This window comes from Onychomys torridus, chromosome 14, assembly GCF_903995425.1.
Source record: "Onychomys torridus chromosome 14, mOncTor1.1, whole genome shotgun sequence".
Lineage (NCBI taxonomy): Eukaryota > Metazoa > Chordata > Mammalia > Rodentia > Cricetidae > Onychomys > Onychomys torridus.
In genome coordinates this window covers 36,244,382-36,252,288 of record NC_050456.1, presented here as the reverse complement: position 1 = coordinate 36,252,288, position 7,907 = coordinate 36,244,382, and the positions used below count along the sequence as shown (strand labels likewise).

The following is a 7,907-nucleotide window of genomic DNA, read 5'->3' as shown; positions in this document are numbered from 1 at the left end:
GAAAGCACACTACTAGGAAACCACAGAAAACTCTTAAAAATAGCTTCAGGGCCTTTGTTAAAGACTCAGTGGGTAAAATTATTTGCTATGAAATAAAGAGGTCCTGAGTTTAAATTCTCAGTACCTCTGTTAAAGGTGTGTGTTGGGAACATGGCCAGGTTTATGCCAATAGTCCCAGTGTTAGGAGGATAGACCCATCCACCTAACTTATGTAGATACATGCACATAGCTGACAAAATGATCTGGACTCCAAGAACAGGATCTACAATTTAAGCAATGCACATCTCTCTTATAAACATTATTCTTAATACTGTTAAGACTTCTTAAAGCACAATATGTATTTCATTAGTCATTTATATTGACTGATCTTATACTTTAATATTTTAAGTAACTTCCCTCACATCTTTGACAACTTACCCTGATTTGTTATTTATACCTTAAATACCTAATTTTTCATCCTGTCAGACATATCTAAGGAAATAGCTCCATGGGTAAGAACACTTACTGCTCAAGCAAGTGTACTGGAGATGGGGTACCTACCATCCAAGTAAATTCTGGGTGTGGCTTCAAGAGTATGTGGCCCCAGTTTTGGCAGTGTGGGTAGAGGACTATCACTAGGGCTAGCTAGCAAAGAAACAGAACATTCTGGATTCAGTGGGAGACCCTGTGTCAATGGCTAAACAGAGACAGTAATAGAACTGGACACCTGAAATCTATTGGCCTCCACTTGCATGTTCCATATGACCACTTATCCTAACACATCCACACACATATGTGCATGATACTATATTCACCATGTAGAAACATGTTGTTTGAGAATAAGAAATGTGTCTTCAATGCAATTTGTAATGAAAACATTTGAGCTTTTTTATACAGTCACATAACAGTTATCTTTATAAATAATTTTGATTTCAAAGAATTAGGAATAAAAAAGTAGTCAAACATTTTAATTATAACAAATCCATGCAAGAAGAATAAAACCTGCATACCTGAGCATACAACTCTATATCTTTACTATCTATTTGATATAAAACTATAGTAGAGTTATTATAAACTGTATTTCATATTGTTTAAATACAACTCAGAGTTAGTTCAACATCAGAATAGTAGACAAAAAACCAAATCCCTTAAGGCTCGCTGATTCTTCTCTGCAGAATTCCAATGAGATAGTTCAATGAACCTGAGTAATATTAGCATAAAGAACTGATGGGACTGCCAGTCAAGAAGGGGAGGAAAAGAAGACATTTGCATTCAGACTTTGCTGACATCATTTGGAACATACATTCTGTGTTTACTTCTTTTGGCACAAAAGAAATGACCAGCTGCAAACATATAAATGTCTTCATGTTGACATGCTCTACCAAATACATCATGGTGAATGGTCAGTATTGCCTTTAGAAATGGCTTGCTCAGGAACTTATGGTTATATTTGATGTAGACAACAGGTGCTTCCCAAACAAGGCCAAAGATATCCTGTGGTAAGGAAGAATTCCTGCTTCATAACCTGAGTTCCAAACTAAATAAAGCCAGTAAAGGGAAAGAAATATGACACACCTGAAGGCATGCTAAGGAAATACATTTAATTGCATGTTTATCTAGATACCCTAAAGTCCTTGACTGAGTAGTTGTTTGCAGACTCAAAGTTAAGCTTCCTTGATTTAATGGTATAAGGAATTTTCCCCCTCTTCCCTCCTCTTTCCATCTCTTCTCAACAGACAAGCTGAAATCATATGCCTGCTTGCCTGTTTATTCAAAGTGTTCTCTGAAGAACCCATCCACTCCATAAGATGATTGGAGGATGTCCATTGTTGAGTCTGCCATGTTGACATATAACACAGAATGTGTAATTTGCATTCCTTCTACATTTGTATTTCCTTCATCTTGGAAAGTGCAGGATTTGCCTACCTGTCCTGCTGTTTTCTCTTTCAAATTCCAAAATCAAAGTTTTCATTGTCTCCTTCTGAGCCTATTTTAAAGTTCTTTTATGCATGAGACCAAGAACTAGCAAATCAGACCCTTGGGTGACAATATCTGTGCTGAGGCTCCCAAGCCCCTGTTTCTCCATGAATCAGTCCATTTTCTTGCATCCAAGTCCCTTCCTGCTTCCCAGATGTTTCTTGCCTTGTCTTATTTATGCAGCTGAAGAGTTCAGGTGCATTCCTGCCTCTGTTGTAGCCTATTCTGTGGCTCAGTTCAGCTATTCCTAGTTAATGTCCTTGCCACATGAAAAGAGTGTGGGATGATATGTGCTCTGTTGTTTAAATGCTTCTGAATTCCTCCCAATAAGCAATAGTTTACTTTAAAATTGAATGGATGCCATTGTTTTCCCAGCACTGAGGATGACATGTCATGCTTGATGTTCCCCCAACACACAGATACAAAATATCTTTGGATTCAAGAAAATATCAAAAATGTAACTTTTGTAGGATACTTTCTAAAATTAAACTGAGCATGAGCTGTTTCTTGCCTATGAAGCCGATGAGTGGCCCAAGTTGAACTTCATTCAATACAACCAACATTATAAGCAAATTGTTGCAAATAAACAATTTATATAAATATGTTTAGAAAAAAGAGTATAATTTTTTACTTATTTTTTTAACCTTTTAACTTATCTTCAAGCTGGTCATGTTTTTCTACATGCAACTTAAACTCCTTTGTCCTAAGAATACAATGAAGCTAACTAATCATTCTTTAAAATATGGTATAGTGAAGGCTAGGAAGATGGTTTGGCATGTAAGGGCATTTGATCTGGAAGCTTAAGGACCTGCATTCAAATTTTCAGCACCCACATAAATATTTGGGCATAACCACACATCCTGTAAGTATTGTGCTTGTGTGGAAAGAGTTAGAAAGATCACTGAGACTTGTGGGCAAATCTAAATTTTTTCACTTTTATTTATTATGGAAAATATTTTGATGCTATGATCATGCCAGTACTGCAATACCAGGTCCATGGACCGAATGCATGAAGCAGGTCCCTATTCCAAATCCCAGCCCCCCAATTCCATTTAATATATTGCCCTCAGACGACATCAAATATTAAACTAAAAAGAACAAATACCATACTTGGTTGTGGCCAAAAGGCTGTGAATTGATCATTATTACACGTAATTTTGTGCAAATTATACAGGTATAAACTACTATACATTGTTGTTGGTTGTTTTGCTCTTTTGCTCTTTTGGCTCTTTGGGGTCCTGCCATCCAGCTCCCATAAATCACACATGGAAACTCATTCTTTCTCATAAATGTCCAGCCTTAATTTGGCTTATTTCTTGCCAGCTTTTCTTATCTTTGAATTATCCCATCTACCCTTTGCCTCTTGGCTTTTTCCTTTTCTTACTTCTGTATATCTTACTTTCACTCTTACTCCATGGCTTGCTGTGTTGCTGGGTGGCTGGCCCCTAGCATTCTCTTCTCATTCTCTTGCTCTTTCCTATCCTTTCTCCTGCCTCACTATTGGCCATTCATCTCTTTATTAGACCATCGGGTATTTTAGACTGGTACAGACACAACTTCAAGAGTCAAACAAATGTAACATAAGAGAATGCAAATCATCTTTAAAAAATGTTAATTTAAACAAATTAAACAAATGTTCCACAGCATAAACTAACCCACCTTAAATTAATATTCTACAGCAATACATGGTAGGTATTGTGGGGAATCAAGGAAGCCTTGAGTAAACAGACAAAGAATAGATGAATGTCTGGGTGAAAAAATATTGCTGGCATGAGCATGGTCATTTCTACAACCAACGCCTCAAACCTATGGGAAACTGACAACACTTTCCCCATACCAGTCAGGCTCGGAACTGGCAAAGACTTCCTCTAGACCAGATTAAAATGTTTGTGAGGAAAGAATAGCAACTGCAGCTTCTGCCTCCTAAGTAACTACAGCCTTAGACTGCTTGCCCACAGATACTTCCTACTGATACTTGCTAACTCCTCCCCTCTGCTATACAAAATAATGTGCTGTGGTGATGGATTGTGTTGTTAATGGTGCCACTCCATCAGAGCCCACTTGACCCTAGCTTTTCTATATGTATGTGTGTCCCTTTTTCTTTCCAGTTTTTCCTGTAGTCAAGGTTTCCATGACAAAAATAATTATCACAGACTGACATACTAAGTATTGTTTTGTGTTAACTCAAAAATAGACTTGAAAGAAATGTTTTCATTTCCTTAAATGACATAAAATAGGATGAAAAGAACAAGAGACTATGGTTTTAAAATATATCCACTGAACTTAGAAGAAAAATAAGAGGTCTGTAAATGGTGAGGAAGAATATTACATAACTGAAGTCCCATAAATCTGAAATAAGTTTGGTGTCATTAGAAATACCATATTAGACCACAGTGTGCTCACTGGGTGAAAATTAGTCAGGGGAAATGCAATGGTGGTCATAATGAGAACTTCAACAGCCATGGATTATGCTCCCATCATGCATTTATTCATGGTACATGGAGCATATCTCATTCTTCCTTTTGTACTTGCAACACTGTGTCCATGACTAGCATCTAGTCACCAGACAATAACAAGTTTGTTGAATACTGCACTTGGCATAGGCTTTGTAACTGAATAATTACAAGCAAAAGAATGGCATGAATGTACTTAAGCTTCCACAATGCAAGACTTTGATTGTTCAGCAAACATAGAATTTCCTTTACGTGAGAAGCCTTTATGCATGTGCTAGCAGGTCTTGGAGTAAACACATTATTAGCAACTTTGTAGGTCTCTGAAAATACCATGGCCATCAGAGTGTTGATCTGTGTGCAGCACAAAGGAAGTCTGGTTGAATGCAAGTAGCTAGAGTTGATTTAAACTTCAAGAGTCTGACACTGGGAAGCTTAATTTAGACATAGTAAAGTACAGCACAACTTAGAAAAAAAAAAAAGAAGTTCCCTGGTAATAATTGACTCAATCTTGTGTGCACAATAAAGTTCAAGGCTTTATTAATCCATCTTCAATAACGACAGATTCTATAGATTGACTGCCTTTGACATCTTAAGGGTCTGAGGGTTGATCTGGTGTGGTTTCAGTTGTACAGATAACACACAAGTCACCAGGCTATTAACCACAGCCTTTTACAGCCTTCTGGACTGAAACCAGTTGATATATTTCTTCCTTTGAAGAGACAATCCTACATGTTAAACATTCCTGATTTCCCTAGTGCTATCTGTGAGTACAGAAACTTCTGTGTCCTTTATTCTTTCTATATTTCATTTTAAAGTAAAAATGTTGGCTGTAATAGAGATCATGGTTGAATGCACTACCTGCATGGCTAGTCTAATTAATATAGGCAAACATGAGAGAATTATAAGAATATCTACCAGGACTAGTAAAGGGGAAAGCCATTGAAACTGTGATGGTCAAAGGTCCCTTCTATGATTTTGTTTATCTCATTGTTCAAATCACAGCATTGACCACAATTAGTATGAGAAATATCTGACATATTAAAGCAACATGTACCATGAAATTATTGACAACCAAGATTACGCTTTAGCAAAAAGTAATCTATGATATCTCTACTTTGTAAAACTGTGCTCCTCAATGCACCTAGCCCTTGATTAACTTCTGCTAATATTTTGCTGTAATATAAGTAATTTTAATAATCATACAGGTCATCATTGAGACCTTTTTTTTTTATTCCAGTAATCATTCCTGGGATTGGCAATAGATAAGCCATTATGGCTGCAACCATTACAGGATCCAGTAGACACACACACACACACACACACACACACACACACACACACACATCATTATCATCATCATCACATTCTTTTTTACAGTGAGATCTCTTAATTCTATAGATAGAGTACAAAAACTTACTGATAAAATGGGTGTAATATTGCCTATCCCACATAAACCTCTATAGTCTGTAGGAAGGACAGTATAATTAGCAATTTCATAAAAATAAGTCTATCCAAAAAGCAGTTATTTACCAGAGTGAAGGGTATGGTTAGAGGTAGAATTTCAAGGGCTATAAATACATTTAAAGAATAAATAATGTTATGAAAAATCATTTCCAGGGATCTCATGGGAAGCCCTATGAATATGGATGCAGGTGGATTCTATTCTGTGCCCTGTTATTTGCACATAGAACATATGAGCAACTTCTATGCCTTATAGATTTCTTTTTAAGAGCCTAGGAATAGCCAGATATTCTCTGATACAAAAAGATTGTTTTGTTGACTGGTATGACCCAAATGAAGCCAGAGGTTATGTTCTAAACCACTGGCAACTGATGGCTACAAAGGTCACCAGGCTACTAAACATATTCATTCCTAGACTTCATGACGGAAAAATAGTTATACATTTCTTTCTTTGAAGAGACAGCTCTACCTGTTTAACATTCCTGGTTTCCTTAGTGTTTATCTGTGAATATAAGTCCCTCTGTGCCCCTACAATCAACTTTTCCAGTTACAAAATAATGAACAAAGAAAGAGAGAGAGAGAGAGAGAGGACTGAGGAAAAAGCAAAGAGATAAATAAAAAAAAGGAAGGAAAAAAGGAAGGAGCAAAGGAAGGAAACATAAAGGGAATGCAAAGTGATGTTCTCATGGAAATCAAGGCATGCCATTGAGAGAATCCTACTAGAGAATTAAGAATAAAGCATAAGTTTCAGGTGTTGTAGCCACATCTTTAAAACATTGAGATAAGTAGTGTTTGACATGCTGGTATACTTGTTCCCTGTCCTCAACTCAGGCACATCAAGCTGTATGACTTGTATTCTTTATGAAGCAGGCAATTGGCTATGTAAGCCAGGTCAGAAGAAAAAATTGCACTCAAAACATTTAATTCCAATAGTATCAGTCTTAGAAGATGTAGTACCAAAAAGAAAGTCAATTACACAGAACTGATAGAACATGGCTAGAAGCTTTTCCCAATGTATTTCTAAGAATATGCTACCTTCCTGGAGGGAAAATAACTATAAAATATGATCATTTAGGAGAATCATAATGAGATTTTTGTCATTTTCCAAACACAGTATTTTATAAAATAATTCAAGACAGCATAAGACATCAAATGAATGGACATGTTAACAAATACTCACAGTTCAAGTTTGAGAGTATTAAACAACCAATAGATTTCTTTATGCAAAAATAACCTAAAAGAGAATCAATTGTAAGCCCATTGGAAATTATTCCAATATAGATCCACTTGGGGAAAAAAGAGAACCAACCTCCACGAGTTATCTATCCTCTTACATCTACATGTGGGTCATTGCATACCTACACAAAAACACACATTATGCACAAAAGGAAGGAAGGAAGGAAGGAAGGAAGGAAGGAAGGAAGGAAGGAAGGAAGGAAGGAAGGAAGGAAGGAAGGAGAGAGAAAGAAAGAAAGAAAGAAAGAAAGAAAGAAAGAAAGAAAGAAAGAAAAGAAAAGGATATTTTAAATGATTTGTTTATAAACTGAAAGCAATGATAAAAATTTATTCTGCCTACAGAACATCTAACACCATCTCTTGCTTATTGACTTGCTGATATAACCTTATTAAAACACCTCTCAAGGAGAATCAAGTATCAGTACTGTATAAATAGTCCACAGCTATTAATCCTTCATAAAAAGTGTCTAACAAAAAAACTCTGAACAATCTTCAACAAACTAAATCAGTCATACAAACCTTCTTAAACAAGTCTACCCAATTGTTGCCTTTCCCCACCTTGAGCTCTTGAGAAATGCCATATTTCCATCATTAACTAATGTCATGTTTATTTACAGGTTTTCATGCTCATTTGTCATGTGGTCACATATCTCTCACGCTTCTATCACTCACAATAGAAGTACCGACTTTCTTGTAGGAAATATGATATATTCACTTGTGGAATAGATCTACCATGCTAAAGCTTTCCTGCTTCTACTTCATCCCTAAAGGGACAGAATTTTCTTGTGAATTTATTCCCTG

General features: G+C 36.3%; 1 non-coding gene across 1 annotated transcript; it reads right to left on the bottom strand.

Annotated features, from left to right (window-relative positions):
* Positions 1-2,911: 2,911 nt before the first annotated feature.
* Positions 2,912-3,096, bottom strand: LOC118595968. The gene has a single exon (XR_004946641.1). It is a non-coding gene; the product is annotated as a U2 spliceosomal RNA (small nuclear RNA).
* Positions 3,097-7,907: the final 4,811 nt, after the last annotated feature.